This window comes from Adiantum capillus-veneris, chromosome 16 (assembly GCF_014529385.1).
Source record: "Adiantum capillus-veneris isolate H3 chromosome 16, ASM1452938v2, whole genome shotgun sequence".
NCBI lineage: Eukaryota > Viridiplantae > Streptophyta > Polypodiopsida > Polypodiales > Pteridaceae > Adiantum > Adiantum capillus-veneris.
The window spans coordinates 61,785,951-61,806,373 of record NC_140946.1 but is presented as its reverse complement, the minus strand read 5'-3'; positions in this window follow the sequence as shown (position 1 = coordinate 61,806,373).

Sequence of the window (20,423 nt, the reverse complement as noted above, 5' to 3'; positions counted from 1 at the left end):
GTCATAGTCTAGGTGTGTGTCTGTGCTTGGAAATTGGAAAAAGAGGTTGACAGGTTGATGGTGATGTTTGTGAGCAAGTGTTGAATTGTTTTAAGCAACCGGTCTCCCCCTTTCTCCCAACATGGGTAGGGGCTTGACATGTGTCCTTGCTGCCTCTTGAGGATTGGGCATTCCTTTTGTGTGTGTGTGTGTGTGTGTGTATGTGTGTGTGTATCTGTTCTCTCTCATCCCCCTTGCTTTAGGGCTCACCCCCTCTTGAATAGGAATTGGATTTGACTTTTTGAACACCTCACCCTCAAGCACCTTAGTCAACAAGCATGACAAAGCACCTCAATCTTGGGTAGTGTTCCCACAAGCGCCGCAAGCTCCCTAGTCAGCAAGCACGAGAATCACCTCAAGAGTCTTAGTCAGCAAGGACTACAAGCACCTCAAGAACCTTAGTCATCACGCACGACAAGCACCTCAAGCACCATAGTCAGCAAGCTCGACAAGCACCTGAAGCTTGGGCCAGGTTCCCACCTCAAGCTCAGCCATAGCTTACCTAAGGTCAAAGGACTTTTAACCCCTACCTTTTGAGGTCTTTAATAAAGCTAACCCTAAGGTCTTTTAAGATCCATTGGCTAGCCTTTATCTTTGACAGACCATCTCTCATTTGGACCCCTTTACCATTTGCCCCATGTTGAGATAGATCTGTAAGCACATTTCTATATTCTAGCTCTTGTTCTCATTTATTCTCCCACATTAAATGATCAGTTTGATAAGAGAAAATCATTTGGGTTGGCTAGATATTATATTTTATGACATGCTAAGCTTGTTTGCAAAATTTCATCTCATTTGGATACATATCTTTGAATGTAAGGAGGATTTTGCAGAATCAAGAAGTTAAAGGTGAAAAAGTGGTGATTTTGAGCAATTTTGACGTCCAAAATTTGTTGTGATCACATATCCTTGTTGTATGTATCAAGGAGTACCTTGGGTAGAAATGCAAGTGAAATCTGAGCCAAAAGACATCATACACGTATGATGTCTTAGAGGCCAAATATAGGGCAAATCAGACATCTGAGTATACCCTAGTGTCCTAGAGCATAAAAGAAGTCCCTAGCCAGACTTTCATTTCATTTGGAGCACATTTGGGCTAAAATTTCCAAAAGATGGAAATTGGGCAAGGTTCATGCTTGTACTGATCATAACTTGCACAAAAAGTGTTCAAATTGAAGTATGGAAGTTGCTGAGAGTTGCTTGAGTGATAATGAATCTTTGGGACAAAAGTCACTTCATTCTAGCACAAGAGATGTCTCAAGCCCCAAATTTTAAAGCCAAAACTTTCATATGAGCTCACAAAAGTGTTATCCATCACAAAGTAGACCTAGAGACCAAGTTTCATTCAATTTGGATCACTTTTGGCTTAGTTAACCTCCCAGGGCAATTGCAAGCAACCAGATAGATAAAGGAGTGATAGACTTAGAGTGGTTAGAGTACATCAGGGAGAGTATAAAGTTAAAATTTGGAGCAATTCTGGGCTAGTAGATATCATCGTGTATGAAGTCTCTAGGCACAGGTTGACTGTTTTGGCCATACCTTGAGCTACCGATATTGGATTAAAATTTTGTTTGTATCAAAACAAAGCTTCAGTGTGGCGCCTAAACAACAAAAATAGACCCCTTGAGTCATTCATGGTTGGTCAACGTCCGAAAAAACGTCGTTTAAGGCCTCAAAATTCATCCGAAAGTTGGGGGGGTCTAAAACTGACAATTTGAGAGAATTGTGAGGAAACGGTCGCGGTTTTGGACATAGTTTCGACTTTTTCCCAAGCAAAGTACTTGAACATATTGGTATAAGTTTTCTTACATCAAGCTCAAGCAGTTAATCCTATAGATCATGTCTACTTTAGATTCAACCTCAGCTTACACATGCTTTAGGATCTCAACAATAGAGGAACATCCGCCCATAATGGATCTTCCAAACTTGCAATTGATCAAGACCAATCTTGTTGAGAGAGTTTAGATGACAGATCATGAAGGACTATATAGATACATTGATGGTAGTGAGGTCAAACTTTATAGGTGCTCCGGGTCACATCCAAAAGAGCTAACGGACTATAAGCTCTTATATGTCTATGCATACAAAGTCCACTGTCAATGGAATTCTATAGTTGTTGATAGGTATGGACAAGAATATAGACCTGTAGAAAGCACAAATCCATAACCTTCATTAGAAAAAGGTGGATATTTGGTCAATCAAGGACCACATAAGCCTCCACCAAACACGTGAATTTGTACGCAGATTCCAAAAAGGGAGCCACGTGGATTCCCTTCTAGAGCGATAACAAGAGATGAAATGATCACATAGATGGCAGGCATGCCTCCTCAAGTGAATCTCCCTAATGGAACAATCTCCAATAGAAATGACCAATTCCTTTGAAGAAGAACCTAGGCATGGTACAAGGCCTAAAAGAAGAGAAGGATTGGGAGAGTCTATGGTAAGACTTGTAGACAATCGGCGAGTAAGACCGTCCCAGATCTAGAAATGGATAAACAAGAAATACTTCAAAGATAAAGATCTAAGAGATCATGTAGCAGCTTTCAAAAGAGTAATTATAGCAAATGAAGTTTTGGATTCTGGGACACAGTTCGCGGATTTGAACCGACTCTAGAAGATGATATGGCTACATGATTTGACTCGATAGAAAGATGGGATTTTGAGACTCTAGACGGGTTGTATGAAGAATTTATTGAAGAATTATCGTAGAAAGGCATCTTGCAAATTCACAAATTCAAGCAGAAATAGGGTCAATCAGTTCGCAAAGTCGCATTATGGCTCAAGAGATATGTCAAGTTCTATCCTAGAGTAGAACTACCTATGCAAGCACGCTTAATGCTGATCTTTATCCAAGGGATGAGACATGCGGATCTGCATAAGGTTCTGCATATGATAAGGAGAAAGAGGCTAAAAAAATTGATCAAACAAGGTCTTTATCTGGTGGATAACTATGAGGATATATACAAAAATATTGTAAGAGTCAAGAGGAAGACACATCCTCTCAGCACATTGATTCACATATGAGTGAATCCATTGCAAATCCAATGGCACCTATCAATCAAGAAAAGTTTATCGATGAAATGGTCAAGAGGTTAACTCCTCTTGTAAAGTTTGAGCCAAAGGAGCTTAAGTGGTTAACTTCTCTTGTAAAGTTTGAGCAAGAGGAGCTTATGTGGTGCAAAGCTGAGAAAAAATGGACAAACCATACAAGGAAAGAGTGTTACTATAGCATGGAAAAAGCTGGGGAGATGTATGTACAACCTAGCCCAGTAGCACCTCCTCCACCTAGATACATTATGGGGAATGCATTAGGACCAACAGGAGTTTCAAGGCCATCATTTTCTACCTTAGGAAAACAACCTCCACTGCCAGGTACTAGAATGTCTATAGACATGAGATACACACCGATGATGGAAGCATCTAATAAACAAGAACTAGTACTAACTACAATGTATTGTAACAACCAAAGCATGTACTTCTCTTCAAAGCAGCAAAAGATGAGAGAAACACATGGAGTGGTGAGGTTGGTACAACCTCCAACTCTTGCATTTAGACCTAAAGAAAGAAGGTATGAGATGGACTAAACGACATTGCGGTTCATTGTGAATAAAGGCTTAACTAGGTCACAGCCTGTTTACAGCCAAGAGGAAATGCAACCACAGATAGACTGTCACAAAAGCTGTGAAAATCACTTGGTCAAACAATGTCCTTAGACATAGGTCACTCAAGTAAATGCCTATTGTCTTAAATATAGCAACATTCACTTGATCCCTAACTGTCAACAAAACCCAAACCAAGTCATAAAGACCACAATAAATGTCTTAGGAATTGTTCAACTACCCAGTAGCTCAAAAAATGAAAACGTCGTACCAAGTCAAGTAATTACAATAGCACAAGCTTGAAAGGAATCTGATGATAACCGAGAAACAGAGAAAACAAAAATTGATGCAAGTCCAGATATGGGTGAACCAAAGATCGATGCACCTATTCAGAAAACGAAGAGCAAACGGAATAGTTGGAAAGCTATAAAGGCTAGGATGAAAGCACGTAGGGAACGAGAGAGAAAATCCCTAGGCAAGGAGGTTACCTAGGCTAAAGAGAAGATAAGACAAGATGAGGAAATGGTTGCACCTTCTCTTATGCCGACATCTCAACCTCCAAAATAACCATCCATAGAGGAGAAACCAAGAAGTGCTAGTTAAGTAGGATCGGTATTGGTTGAGATGGTTATTGATCCATTAGACACTCTCCTAAAGTCCTATGAAACATGTCTAAAAAACAACCAAGCCCAAATATAGAGGTGGATGACATATCCATATGTGGAACTAGAAAAGAAAAGGCTTGAAATGTGCCAAAAAATGATTAAACAACCCATGCTTTACTAGAACCACTAGTTGGAAAACTTGAGGATGTGATCCTTGTCCCACATACACTAGTAATCCTAACAGGAATGAAAAGAGATAGATTCAAGTCATGAGCATGGACCAAAACATTAGACGAAATTGAGACTGGATATCAAATGAATCTAGAAGTGCAATCGTATTGGGGAGACAAAGGATCTATAAAGTCTATGGATAGTCAACCCCATTTGCTAAGAACACTACCATCCTATACGAGAGAGAACATGGCCAAGTCAAATGTTATTACAGTCCCATCACAAAGACTATCTTCCAACAAGGTTATCAATTCAAAAAGGCTGGTAGACATTTTGTTGACACCACTCACTTGTACGATAATGTTATCCGAGTTTCTTAGAATAATACCAAACATGTGGACTACTGTGGGAAAATACCGAGAGAAATTTGGCATAAAAACCCCAATGACTCAAATCGAGGAAGGGATCAAAGAGCTTGAAATGCCACACCTTAACACTATGCCATTTCCATTAAACAGGTAGGCGAGTACTATAAGGGAGAAGATGGGAACATCACTCATTTTATGGAATGAAAAGGTGTAAAAACCATGGAAATCCTTGACAGTGGACCTGGTGTTTCCATCGCAACAAAAGAGATTTGGAAAAAATGGGGAAAACCAGTAGTGAGGGCTACCAAGATGAAACTATAGCTTGTAGATGGACACATACAAAGGTCCCTAGATCTGCTAAAGAAAGAAATTGTTACTTCTTGTGGCATTGAATATGAGAAAGCCTTTGCTATTGTTGACTTTGGCAAGAAGAAGAACTCTGACATCATTCTAAGAAGACCATTCATGCGACAAATGAAAATGGTCCAAAATTTGGATTATGACCATATCTACCTACTACATATTGAAACCATGATAAGAATAAATCTTAAGGACCATAGTTACAAGGACTTTAACCAAACCCCTGTGGAAGTGTTGGATTTCGCTACAATAGCAGGATCAGAACTTCCCCAACATGGTTGGGTAAGCCTAAAGAACTGTGTATGTCTGGAGCTTCGCAATGTGGAAGATAAAAGCGAGAGGAGTGTATTCTAGAAAGGGTAATTGAAGATAAGGATTATATCCTAGAACCATTTCTTGAAGAAGCTTTAGAGTCACTAGAATGGGAACACATCTTGGCTACTCTGGATGTGTGTGCTATTCAAGATTGTACAACAACAAAGTTTTGTGATGAAGATGGCTATGATGTCGTTCCTTACTTTGCAATGAATGTGATCCAAGAAAATGAAGAGAAACATGCATCAACAAGTTCTTGAGATGAAGATAAAACAAAGGACTATCATGAATCAAAGTACAAAGAAGGCGACAAGTTCTATGACTCGTTAGAACACTTGGAAATCTAGACCACGCATCAAGAGACATGAACATAACTTTAACTATTGCACAATTTTATGATTTTCCATATCAAAGACCCAGGAACCAATGCATTGCTACAAAAATAAAGTGCATCGATGAAAATGGGTTCCAAAATCCTCAATGGTGATGCAACTGCAACAAGCATCCTCATATGTGGCTCCTATACATGTAGAAAAGACTCAGTCAAGAAGAACACAACCATGTTAAGGAGCTAACAACGCTCTAATCAATTGGCTAGAAAAGCCATTCCAAAAATAGCAAGCCAAGAGCAAACAAATAGTAACTTTCCATAATTAGCCGAACCACCAAGGGAAAGTTCAAGGATTCATCTTGTTGAGGATAGTAGTAGCGAGAATGATGAATTTTTTGACATCCCCTACTAGGAACTCATGTCATCACCCTCACTAGTAGCTTCCATATCAACCAAGAAAGGCCAAAAAAAAAAACAAGTTAGAGTCAAAAATCTCGACAAATCTAGATACCAAAGAGCCAGCTCACGACCAAAAGAAGATATGGATCAAGAAGACAAAGACCTCTGATGACAAAGCACAAGATCCAATTCCAGAAGACAAATAGACAAAGCTTGCAAGAACATATAAGAAAATCACAAAGTCGAAAGCTTTTGCAACTTAGATTTGGGCTCCAAAGGAGTTGATTCAGGCACAAAGAGGTCAGTAACTTATTTGGATTGCGAAATGGTTATAGTATCAACTCCTAAAGCCTGAATCCCGTCCCCAACCAGGCGTACAAGGGTTGAAGCAAAGACCACTGGTGACTCATACAAAGACAAGGTGGATCCCAAAGAAGTCTCTTCAAACACAAACAAAGTAAGGACGAGTATGGGTTCCCAAACGACCAGCATCAACAAAACATCCAACAATCACAAAGAAGTGGGTCCCGAAGGAAACCAATAAACATACTATCACTGCACCACCGCTTGAATTATTTCAATTCCTCCTACAGTCATAGTACAGTAGGAGAAAGCAAGTAGATCACTTCACCACTACATGCTGCACAAGGCTTAGAGATCAAGAGATGAAGTGAATACACAATAAATTCTTGGAAGAAAAATAACAAGAGGCAACCAAAGAGTAAGTCCAAATCTCTCTACAACCTTCAATCAAAAAAATTACACAGGAGCTTTAGAGACCATCACATTGTTGAGAACAGGGAGACTCGCTAGAAAATGCCAATAGAAACTGTTTATACTCACATCTTGCACAACATAAATCTTTTCCATGCATTGACTGTGTATGCATACTAAGGCTACATTACAAGGCCTACATATGCACGTTATTTTATTTCCCAAATACAACACATGCCCTAGGCGATACCTTGTTGTCAAGGAGGACTCCAAATAGGAGGGGGGAGGCATTCTAAATGCGGACCTAATATGTGAATATTAGAGGGCAATGTTTTGTGAGCTGCATTGAATTTTTGCATTTGATTGTGATGATTTTTTGACAAAATTCAAAGTATATGCTCTCACAACAGCGTTACACGAGGAGTACAGGGACAAAAGCCCCTCCTAGCAACATGTGTCTAGTGTACATAGCATTTAGAATTCTATAAGAATTATTTTGCTTTTCATTGGGTTGGTTTTTTGTTTTATTTAGTTGTTTTTTGATGTTTTCTTGAGAAAAATAAAAAATTCCATAATCCAGATGAAGAAAAGATTGAAGAGATGCATGAGTAATACAAAGAGAAGAAGGTACAGGAAAATGACAAAACTTCACAAGGTATGCCTCCAAAGCCATGTGCACAAGGCTATAATGTCAGAGGTAAGAAAAGAATGCTGATTAGTATTCAACAACAAATTGACGGAAAAAAAGTTTGAAAATGTCATAAAACTCCGGAATGGCCTACAAGGACAAAGAAAGCTGGTGATGCAACTAAACAAAAGAACCCATCAAGTGTAAAGTTGCCTATCAAACACTTCAAACAACTACAAGGAAGTAGATCTTTATATTGTAAATCTTATATCTTGTATGTGACTTACTGAAGCCTAACAAACAAAAGGGACTAACCGTACTGACAAGAACAAAAGGGGAAAAAATGACAATTCAGTTATATATTGCAATAGGTGTCTGTAGGAGCAACCAGAGATCAAGATAAATTCTTGTCTTCATCATTGGCTCTACACGTGTTTGGTAGTTTGAAAGTGCAAGAAATGCCCATCAGTCATTCCTGAGATTGAAATCCAAAAAAGTTAGCTTAGAAAGACAGATACAAGTCCAAACCAAGCCACACTTTGTGAGGAGGTTATAAATAAAGAATACAAGCTAAGGGTTTTTTTATTAAAAATTAATAATCTAGCCCCTAGCCAAAGATGCACATTTTTCAAATATGAAGCCATGACAACCATCTACATACCATGTACATCATCTATTGCGAATGATGTTGGGTAAGTCCCTTTTGAAGCAAGTTACTAACTTGGGGAATGAATTGGGGTTTTTCGGGCTTTAATTAAGTCATGTATCAAGTAGAAGTAGTATAATGATTTATACAGCACACAAAAGCTAACAATGGAAAATGTGACTTTAATCACCTTGATGCACGAACAAAGGAGTCACCAACGAAGAAGATCAGACACAAAGGGTAGACAAACCAACCTTCACAAGGTTAAAAATCTTTTCCCTGATGAGGCTGATTGAATGTTGTACATGAGTGTTGAAACTCAAATCAAAAAATTATCTCCTAGATTCAGCTTGACAGATAGACTTTGTATTGGAGTGAAACTTTGCCTAAAGAAGTTGAAGATCTAAACAAAAAATTTCTACAGAATCCTTACAAAGATGACATTGGCTCACAAGATCTAAAAGCCAATCATTCAATTTTACAGATTGTAGAAGTTGCTTTCGAGAATGAGAAATACTCAAAATTGATAGATTTACTGGAGCAAGTGATGGATGGAGCTTTATCTATCCATGATGATAAGAGTCAAGCTGAAAAATATTGGGTTCTTTTGAATTTAGATTTGTCAATAGCCCTATAATGACAGCAGCAGATGTTGCAGCTCGGGGCTTGGCAATGAAGGACATAAAGTTCATCATCATCAATTATGATTTTCATGGATCATAGTTCTTATTATGGTTTGACAAAAGTACAATCAATGGAGCACAAAAGAAAAAATGACAACAAAGACCACACCGACATTGAAAACCAGGTCATGTTAGGGATGACAATGAATTTGGGGGGGGGGGGGGGGGGGTGTTGATCCACGGGTCAACTGCACGACATAACTCAACAAAGCCTTGTTTTTTGAGAGTTATGAAATGCTCTGAATTATGATTAAAAACATCATTTGTAATAAATAGCTAGTATAGTTGTAGAAGCCGGGGTGCAATGGCACTTTGAAATAGTAAATACAAATCCATTTGACCCATTGAACTCTGTTTTAGGTTTAACCCATGGTAGCATTAGTATATAAGGTACCATAGTCATTTTGTAAGGATAACTTTTATCATAATCAAGTTTTAAGCTGTCGTCAACTGTGTGTGAGAGAGGAAGAGAGAGGGAGTGTGAGATTCTTCCTTATGCAACACCTTTCTCTCTCTTTTCATTGGAGAACCAAGTGCAACATTGTGATAGGCTTGGCAAGAGCTACTCAACAATGCCAAGCATTCCTTGTGGAACGAAGCACCCAATCTCACGCATCTACGATCTATTTGTGGTCAGAAGTATATCAAAAAATGTACGTTTTCTACGTGCAGGTAGTCATTAGAATTGTGGGAACATAAGCTACACATAGGTACTCATAGATTTTAGTTTTGGGCACTTCTGAAATTTGGCTCTGTCTTCATACGTGTTTCCCGTAGATGGGTCTAGAGTGATGATTCCTAGTGTAAAGGCTTTGGGACATGTGTATCCTAGAGAGAGGATGGTGTTCCTTAAGTTCAATACAATTTGGTATGATTTACTGAGTTTCCTTGCATTTGTGTGTATGTGGGTTGGGTGGTGTAGTTGAGAGCAGTGAGATTCTTGATTGTAGTTTGGTTGCCCTTCTAGCGTGTTGTATGTGTGGGGTGGTCTCAACTTGACAAGCTAAAGAGATTGCCTCCGTGTGCCTATCGTGTGCCTATCGTGTTATTTGTGTCCTCGATTGACATTATGTTGATCTAGGTAGTGTTGTATGCACTTTATAGGTGGTGTGATGTGCTCTCACAACACACGTTACAAGTAGAGTGCATAGATCAAGGGTGGGCAACTAGTGGAGTAAAACTATGCGATGAGTATGCCCATCTACATTTTACTTGCAACCCTTAGTGCCACTTGCATCTCAACCTGCAAAGATTGTTTCAATTCCACAGATACTTTCTTCTACAAAGCCAAACTCCTTCAACAGTTACCATCCTCAACACTCCACACTACTTCTTCAATGACTTGTTTATGATAGCAACAACAAGGAAGTCTTCCTCAACTGAAACTTCTTCATCTGAGTCATGTGTGGGTAAAAAGTCCAAGTCACAATACATGCGTGAATCCTTGGACAAGATGAATGCAAACAAGTAAAGCCTTAAGGAGTCTTTAGGTATGATTCCACATAGTAAGATAGCAAAATATTTCTTCCAAGAAAGTGAGAAAGTGCTACTCAAACTATGGGGCTTAGGGGTCATAGTGGAATCCGCAACATTTCTCTTTGATGGGAAAATCAAGCAACAGGTACTGGCTACATACAAGCAGAAAAAAGTATTGTAGTCATTCACAGTCGTAAGATTGAGTTGACTGCTGGAGAACTTGCACAAAATTGCAAACTCCTTAATGTTCACAAATCCACTAGAAACGGTTGAAGACATTAGCCAGTATCTAAAAGAAGATGATCAGGCTAGGAAGAAGAGAAAAGATGGTGCACAGGGTATTCTTGTAATGGCTATTGCCCGCACTGGAGCAATACGCATTACGGGAATGATTACTCGCAACTACATTATATGAACATCAACATATAGAATGACAAGAGAAGGAAGTACACAGTACACAGGCACAGAACACCACTTGCTTCATTCATGTATATTCCAGACTCAGAGTTACAACAGTAGATGCCATGAATATCATAGAGATTGGTTAAGTTACATCAAAAGACAGGTATGCCCCTCCATATACAACCGCTGCTCCAGCGCAGATCGGGAATGGTGCACACACTCCTGTCCCATGATATCCCGTGAAGAACTGCCACTACGGACGCCGCATACCGCATGACTCCTGATCCGCAGTGTATAGACCTCTGCAGGACCGCAGGACCGCATGTGCGGCTAATGCCGTAACATCTGGCACGCACAGTGGATTGTGCAAACCCACACTCAACGCCTCCGGTTGGAAGGTTCCGGTGGTTGCTCTGCACCCTCCTTTGGTGAAGAGGAAATATCAATATAGCCAAAGCCTCTAAAATCTGCAGTATGTGCCCGATAGACCTCATCCAGAAGATGTGGATCTATCTCAATTTGTTCCGGCCAGGCAGCCTGAGGAATGAACTACGTTGGCAAAGAGATAGATTGAGGCGGTGATGGGAGCAAAGCGAACCCCGAACCCCGAACCCCGACGGCCTCTAAAACACCGGGGACGGAATGGCGCGCCTCGAGCCTGTCATGGTAAAGCAAATAGGGGGCACCACCTAGCTTCAGCGGCTAGGACGCAAACAACACACCACCATAACAAAGTTTTCATCCAAGAGAGATGGATGCTTGGGAGTAATGATGAAAAGGAAAGGGAATGAGATCAAGTGAGAGAGAGAGAGAGAGTGTGAGGGAGGGGGTATAGCAGCTTAGTACATAGGCATCACAAAAGGATGGCAAATCCGCACACCCTTCACATATACACAAGCTCACTCCAAAACACAAGACTAGGTGGCGATTCCGCACACCTCACATGGGCAAAACATTGCAAGAAAACATATTCACAAAACCTCAAGCTTTATTTAGAGAATTAGGCGATGAAATGGGGAGCATAGGGTAGGGGAATGAGAAGGGAGAGAGTGGTAGAGCACATGGCATATAGGTGGGAGTTGATGGCGAAGACTCGCACGAGGATTATGGCCATCATTCTTCATTTATTTTCCCTTCATCTTCCATAGCCCAAGGATGTAGAGGTCATGCTCAAGACAAGCATGGTGATTGCGGTGATGGTGATGGTGTGGGTGTGTGTGTGTGCACTAGGCACACACAGTGCATAGTGTACTCTTTGGTGATGGTGTGTCCTTAGTGTGATGGTGACCCCTCTTTATATAGGGGAGGAGGGGGGAGAAATTCTAGAATTTAGAAATGAAGAAATCATTATCTACATAGGCCATGTGACTGTGGGCCCCACTTGTCTGGCTGTGTGTATATGTGCCAGAACAGCAGTCTCATGAGAGAGAGACTAAGAGAGAGAGATGGGTTGATGAAAAAAAGTGAGAGGTGACATGGAGAATAAAGTAATTACAAGAAGGGAGAGAGGGGAGTGTGTTCAGAGGTGAATCTGTGTGTAGATGTGTGTGAACACAAAAAAAATCAGGTAACCATCGGGTGGGGATGGGTCTGTGGGCACCTTTTTCAGTGAAACTGAGTGTGTGTGAGTGTGGGGGAGGTTATTTAGCTACAAGACAAGAGACATGGCGCCCTTTAGAGTGAGGGGGGGGTATTTGGGTCATGGGATATGATAGGAGAGAGAAAGAGGGGGTGGGGTATACTATTTTGGAAGATAGGGTAAGTTGCATGTGAGTTAGGGTGCATTATTGGTGAGTTATAATGCATTATTGGTGAGAGGTGGGGTAGCTTGAGGGGAGAGAGAAAGGAGAAGGACAAGGGAAAGAGAGGGGGTTGACCTTTTGAGTAGAGGAGAGGAAAAGGGACACCCGGCGGGGCAACAGTGAAGAAAAAGGAGGCAAGGTGGGGATGGGCTACCCCGCAGGCATGAGGTGGCCTATTTTACCTTTCTTATATATTTACATAATCATACTTTATTTTTTTCTTACTTTTTCCAATGCTTTTTTATCACTCCCTCCCTAAGAGGGGGTTTTCATGGGGTGGGGACGAGAGAAGAGGGGTATGGGAGCTTGGCTTGTGAAAAGCCCCCATCAGTGGCTGTGGCAGAGGAGAAAGAGGTGTATGTAACGGATAATAGTGAGAAAGGTATCTATTAAGAGAAGACCAAAATAGAGGGCCAGGTGGTAGACTGAGAGAAAAAGAATGAGCTAAGGTCTCCACACAAAAACAGACCCTGCGCCGCTCCTTACAAAATCGATGAATCATTTTTTGCAAACGAGATACATGAGCCTGGGCTTCAACACAATCCTCTGTAGCTTGTGCCCAATCAGCAACATCAAAACCCTCGGGAACAACACTCTTACCTCTGCAATGTTGGATGACTCGGGTTGGTGCACCACAACCTGTTGAGTGGATGGCTGTGCTCTCACCTCAGCAGCCAAGCGTGTGCTCTAGCTTTGTAATTGATTATCTAAAAAAATTCGGAGATCTTCTTGCATCTCCACTGCCAATGCGTCCAAATCAGTCATGTTGATCATTACATCGTCAGGGTGTGAGGTTAAGTAATAGGCTAGGCTATGCTGTGTTCTCAACTGAAGAAGTTCCTGTTGGATAGAGGCCACAAACTCAGCATTAGCCTCTCTTAACATTTGTATTTCTGCCCCTTGCTGGCAAGTTGTGGCAGTCAGCTCGTCATTCTGGGTGGTTAACTCGGCAATGCGAGTCTGTGAAGCCGCTACCTGCGCTTCCAACTCATTCACTCGTCCCTCTATGGCTGGAGCTAGCCAGGCCGCACGAATAGACTCTGCAAGTCTGGTCAAAAATGTGTCCCATGCCTGTAATTGGTCAGCAGGGGTCGCTGCTGCCGTAGCCTCCCAGGGTAGCGCTCCGGGGAGAGTACCTCCCGTCGAGGCAGCCGCATTAGTAGTACCTGAAGTTTCTGGTTGAGCGGGGACATCCGCAACCGGAGAAGAGCTCGTCCGCAAAGGAGTAGCATTACTCCCTCTCTCCTGCATTCGGCTATACCAGCGAACCACCGCAGAATCTTTCAAAACAAGAGATGCATTTGTCGAAGGTGGTGTCAAAAATTGTTGTTCCTCCCTGCCGCGCTTGCGGCTTGCTAATCCTGCACCTGCAGTGGCCATCTCTTGGGCTCCAGAGGATACCACTATTGTTGATGGACCAGGCAAATCCCCAACGCCCACCTGCTGCTGCTGTGTTTCCCTCTCAGCCGGCATTGCCAAGCTTTGTGTTTGCGACTGCGGAGCATTAGTGCTTTGGACCATCAAGCGATCATCTTCAAAGTGGCAGAGAGGACGCAAGGCAAGAGGAAAAACTTCTCTCAACGGAAAAATCAATGTGAGCAGTTGGCCCACCTTTGTATTGGTTGGGGTATTCCTCCCCAACTGTGCCATCACTCATTGGAATTCTTCCAACAGTCGTTCTCTGACCACCGCTGCCCAAGCTACTGGCCCAAAGTTGGCCGAATGCAACACATTTCTTGCTCGGGTCGAAATGGTATAAGTTTTGGCCCGCAGCCAAATGGCCTCGAGAAACCACCTATATGCATCCCTGGTTGCTACATCTGACAACCCTGACAGTTTATACTCCCCTTTGAACTTCAAACCAAATTCTTGTTCTACATCTACAGCAGGGATCACATGAGAGGTGCGCACCACGCCATCGTTGGGCAAACAACAACATCTTGAAATCCTTTCTGTTGTCAACTGAATCTGCTGATTATTCAGCACTACCATATCGCCAGCAGCGAGTTGCTCAATCAAACCTGCTGCCTGCAGGTGAATTGGGATCTCTTGCCAATCCAGGTTGGTGAACACATGCAGCCGCAAGTCTTGCAGCCATGCGTCCACTCGTCGAAGTGCGACCTGCTGCACGGGAGTGAAAGGGACACATTGCAGAAGGGAAGCTGTCATGGTGGCGATGAGATGAAGGAGCAGAGAGTATAGCACTAAGAGCGCACGACACACGAAACAAGAGAACCACAATAAAAATCGTCTCCATGCAGTAGTAACCTTTCCACAATGAGTTCCCAAAATAGGGCGATCCACGGTGTCACAACCATCATAGATCCTTCCCCGCTTTCCAAGATTGCATGCAAAAGAATCCCCAATCATGATTAGGGCGGCTTCCGGCTCTTGTACCACAGCAAAGGGACACTAAATCGTGGTAGGTGAAACATAATGGCGCAGTCTGAAACCATTGACCGACACAGAAATAACCTCCCCCCTAAATCCGCCAAATAAAAAGAGATGGGTCCGCACGCTTGAAAAATCCAGAATGGTCCTGACCACCGTAATTTAAGCTTCCCCTGCATCTTATCGAGACGGGAATTGAAGACAAGGACCAACTGTCCCCGAACAAATTGCCGTGCTTTCGAGAGATCCAGCCATTTTTTCCACCTAGACTGCAGATCCTGCAGCACCGCAAAACTATTCAGCCGCTCTTCATCCAATTCCTGCAAAACATCCAATCGATAAATCACAGAATCCTCTGGAAGAAGCCGATCCACAATCAACATCCACATACTCGGAATCACATGCTCCACCGGAGTGATTGCCTCCATGCCAAATTCCAACTTAAAAGGAGTCAATCCTGTTGCCACTTTATAAGCTTTCCGATAGGCCCATAAGGCAGAAGGAAGTTTCACATCCCAATCCGTCCGATGCATATTCACCAACTTTGTTAAAATCGGAATCAGTTGCTTATTAGTTGATTCTTCTTGCCCATTCGCCTGAGGATAATATGGAGAAGATTTCCTGTGTAATACAAAATAGAACCGTAGCATTCTCTCCATCACCTTATTCAAAAAATGACTTCCCCTGTCACTAATCAACTCAATAGGGCAGCCATATCTAGAAAAGATATCCTTATATAAGCATCCCGCCATAGAAACTGCAGTGTTGTCTTTCAAAGGCCATGCCTCCACCCATTTGGTAGCGTAATCCGTGGCTATCAAGATATACTTATTTCCTGTGTGAGCTGCCACTAGTTTAAAAGGACCAACAAAATCCAAACCCCACTTTTGAAAAGGCTCCAAAGGCAGAACTGGCTGAAAAGGCATTCTGGACCGTTCGGTAGATTTCCCCAACCGCTGACACACATCACACTGTTGCACATAATTTCTCGCATCCTGAAACAATATGGGCCACCATGATCCAGATTGGAGACCCTTTCGATCTGTGATTAATGCTGCAAAGTGACCTCCCGCAATACCAGTATGGGCTTCCTCTAATACTGCTTCCTGCTCCTGTGGTAGCACACAACGGAGGAGCACCTCTGCCACTGCACGATAATGGAGCTTCCCCATAATAATCTCAAAATTCTGGCTTCTGATAGCCATACGTTTTCTCTGATGGATGGACAAGAAAGAAGGCATTTCGTCGCTGTCGAGAAAATGAAACATCTCCTCATACCATGTCTATGGAATGCTAGGAATAACCCTCGCCTGTCGCGCGACTGTGCTATCCTCTGTAGCTACTCCTGTTAGAAACAGAGACGCATCCGAAAATTCATCAGCTACACCCGTCGGCGGCTCTCCAGAATCTAACCTAGATAGGTAGTCAGCCACCGCATGTTGGGCTCCTGGCCGATGTATGACCTCAAAGTCAAATTCCTGCACCAAAAGCACCCATCTAGCCAATCTTCCCGTCAACTTCTGTTGCCTTACCAGGTATAAAAGATCCGAATGGTCCACATGGAAGAAAAAATGTCGGCCCAATAGATAGTGCCAGAATTTCTTCATTGAATAAATCATCCCTAAACATTCCTTTCAGTTACGGAATAATTTCTTTATGCGGATGATAATCATCTACTAGCATAATAGACAGGTCGGAACCATCCTTGACTTTGTTCCTGCATCAGCACACTGCCAATAGCTCGATCTCAAGCATCCACGAACACATGAAAATCCTCACCCCAATTTGGTGCCAGCATAATCGGAGCTTTGGATAGCTGCAGTTTTAATCTCCAAAAAGCCAACTCACATTCCTGTGTCCATTCAAAATCTATAGCATGAGCTGCCTAAGTAATTGGGATTGCCAAATGCGCGACAAACCGCAAATGACTCCCATGCCATCGGGCTTGACCCAGGAAAATCTGACATTGCTTCTGGTTCCGCAGTGCAGGTGCTTCCATAATTGCGGCAATTTTATCCGGAGCCACAAAAATACCATCTTCAGAAATGATATGCCCTAGTAACCTGCCACTGCGGACAGCAAATGCACACTTTAAAGGATTCAAACTGAATTTCACCTCTCTGTATTTCATAAAGTATAACCGTAATTGTTTCAAATGCGCCAATTGTGCTCCAAAAACACTGAGATCATCCAAAAAAATCCTCATAAAATTCGTCAAATAAGGCCCAAAGATTTGAAACATATCCCTTTGAAAAGTGGAAGGTGCATTCCGCAATCCAAACCACATTACTGTACAAGCAAATACTCCCCATGCGGTAATAAAAGTTGTTTTTGGCTGATCCCGCAATGCCATTCGGATTTGATTATATCCACTAAATCCATCCAAAAAAGTATACATCTCATGTCCTGCTACATCATCCAAAATGGAATCTAAAAACAGAAGAGGAAAAGGATCTGGAACAGTAGCTGCATTCAATTTCCCGTAATCTACACAAATTCGGATTTTCTTATTTTTCTTTGGTACAACCACAATTGGAGAAATTCACTCCGGATTATCAATAGGGGTAATAAAACCCACTTTCAACAGGCGATCAATTTCCATATTAACTTGCTTTTCCACATTCGGATTCATCCTGTATGAGTGCTGCTTCACTGGCACTGTATCTAGTTTCAGATTGATTGTGTGTTGATAAAACTTAGGATCCAATCCCTGCATATCCACATATTCCCATGCGAAAACATCCTGAAACTATGTCAGTAACTTGATCAAATCATCTCTAAAACTTGCCTCCAGCTGCTTATTAATGTATATGGTCTGCGACTCCGCTTGCTCCCCAAGAAAAACCTTCTCTAATTCATCTTCCTTAACCCTTGTAATTTTTGCCATTTGCGCCTCAAACGCTCATTCTTGCTGAATCACGTCCTCCAATGATTCAGGACTCGGAAGCACCTGTTGTCGCTCCACTATTCCTCTTGGAGTTCCTGAAACCCCCACCGAATTCCCTTTCAGAATGAGAGAAATATCTGCAAGGTATAGAGAAACCAAATCCGGGTTAGTTTTGACAAATTGTTCCTCTTCATCCTCTTCTAATCCTTCCACCATATTAGCTGTTTCAGCTATCACTGGCCATGCTGCCTGAATTGGTTGTCGACATGTTCCCAGCATCACACGCACTTTTCTTTTACCCTTCTTTACTGTAAGCATATTTGCTTCCCAATTATGCTTTACCCTCGCTTGTTGTAACCAGGGTCTTCCCAAGATAATGTGATAATCCTGATTATGATCTTCAATATTCAAGACTACTAAGGAAACAGCAAAGGATAAGCCCGCCACATCCAAAACAATGCCCCGAAGTAAACCCACTGGTTGCACTCTTCTTTGATCTGCCATGCGGACTACAAAGGGTGCAGGCTCCCAATCACTGAGACCAAAACGCTCACACGCTGCTTGGGTGATAATGTTTACCCCCGCTCCTCCATCCAAGAGTACCTTGTCAATGTATGTGCCATGGTATAGAACTAAAAGCTCCAGAATGCGGGTATCTGTGATCCTATTCGCCGGCAACGGGACTGAATCATCATCTTCGCTTTCAACCTTCCCAATGGCGACTTCCCACTGCTCAGTGGCCGATTGTCGCAGCAATGCATTATGGAAATTCGGGACTAATTTCAACAATGAACCCAGAGGTACTTGAATTGGTGACATGATAACCTCTTTCCAAACTGAATTCCACTCCTCCTGTTCTTTAATATCATCCTTATTTCGAGCTTTCCCTTCCTTTATTTCCAGACCCACAGTCGATGGAATAGTCGATGTCAATGGTCCTGCTGTCTTCACTGATGGTGCGGATTGTGGCAACCATGACACAGTCTTTTTTCGCACTTCTTCCTGAACCGTCAAATCTGGAATTTTTACATCGAGAGTTGGAACCACACTTTTACCTGATCGCGTGATTAATGAAACCACTGGGTCAGACTCCTCCAGTCCTTCAATCAGAACCATAGCCACACTATACTGTTTTCCTGCAGTGCGTTCCTGCTTTTTCCGATCGTATTCCATAGCTTCAGTACACTCAGATCGCCAATGTCCGTCCCCCAAACAGAAAAGGCATGTCTTGGGGCGATTAGGATCTCGGCCACCTCTTCCGCGACCTCGTCCTCCCCCTTGACCCTGTCCTCCTGCTTGACCTTGCACATGCGTCTCCGATGTATGAGCATGAGCCATCGCCACAGCAGGCTCTTGTCCCTGCCCTATCTGTGGTTGTTGCCAGGTAGAAGAGTCCCCTCGACTCCGACGACCCCGGACATTGAAATAACACTCCACTGTATTATGAGTATTGGTCCTGCAAATTGCACACCACTTCTGATTCATTGCACATTCCTGAGCAACATGGCCCGGATTCCGACATTGGGTACACCATATTTTCTTCAGACTTTTAGCCACTGCAGTCGATACCGTCGATCCGGATGATACACCTTTCCCGTGACGCTGGGATTTTTTCCGCGGTGTCTCCTTCGAGTCTTTCCCCGAATCGTTGTTGCCTGAGTCAGAGGAATCAGATATTGCGGATTCCGACTCCAAACTATCACTACCACTGTCTTGTGACTTTCGATGAGATTTCTTCCTGTCTTTCTTCTTTGACTTCTTTGGATATTCCGTATCCTCTAAATCCTCTCCTGCTACTACAGCCCTAGCCGTTACAGTATCCAGTGGAGTAGTTACCTTATCCACTATTGCCATAGCCATTCTAAGATCCTTGTTGAGCACTTCGGCACTTCGGCTGCCGGCCTTTGTGCCTGAGGTACCCTCTGCAAAAGCATCCGAAATTTTGCAGCATAATCCTCCACTGGCAATGACTTCTACCGGAGCGTTCGAACCTTCTCCAAATGTTGAGGGACTATCTTTTCCGTTCGAAACCTTCGTAGAAACACTATGGATCCGTTGGCATACGTCTGGAAATGGTCATCACGGTATTCGGACAACCATTTCGCAGCTTTCCCTGAGAGTGTAGATTCAAACACTGATTGTTGATGGAGAGGAATCACCACCCCAGGATGATTCAATCCATAAGCTTTATTGAATTGGCGCAAATGTGCATCAGGGTCTTCACTCGAAAGACCTCAAAACCGACTATACTTAATCTGAGGATGAGCCATCACCCCTTGCCCAACTGTTCCTCCTCCTCCCGGGAAAAGCTGATGAGCACTAGGAGGTGGAGATAGTGGCGGAGATACCCCTGGACTGCTTATCGGAGACGGTGGTGGAGCAACCTGTGTGGGTGAGGGTGAAGGTACGACAGGAGGACATGACTGACTGCACAGAGTACGTCTCGCTCTCCGCAACCGCCTACCACGCACTGGGCTTGGTGATGGAGATACAGATTCCTCAATCTACGGTGAAGAAAAAACAAATTCATCTGAACCACCTCTCCTCCGTCGTCTTCCTACAATTGGAACCACGTGGTCGCCAGATGTAATGGCTATTGCCCCCACT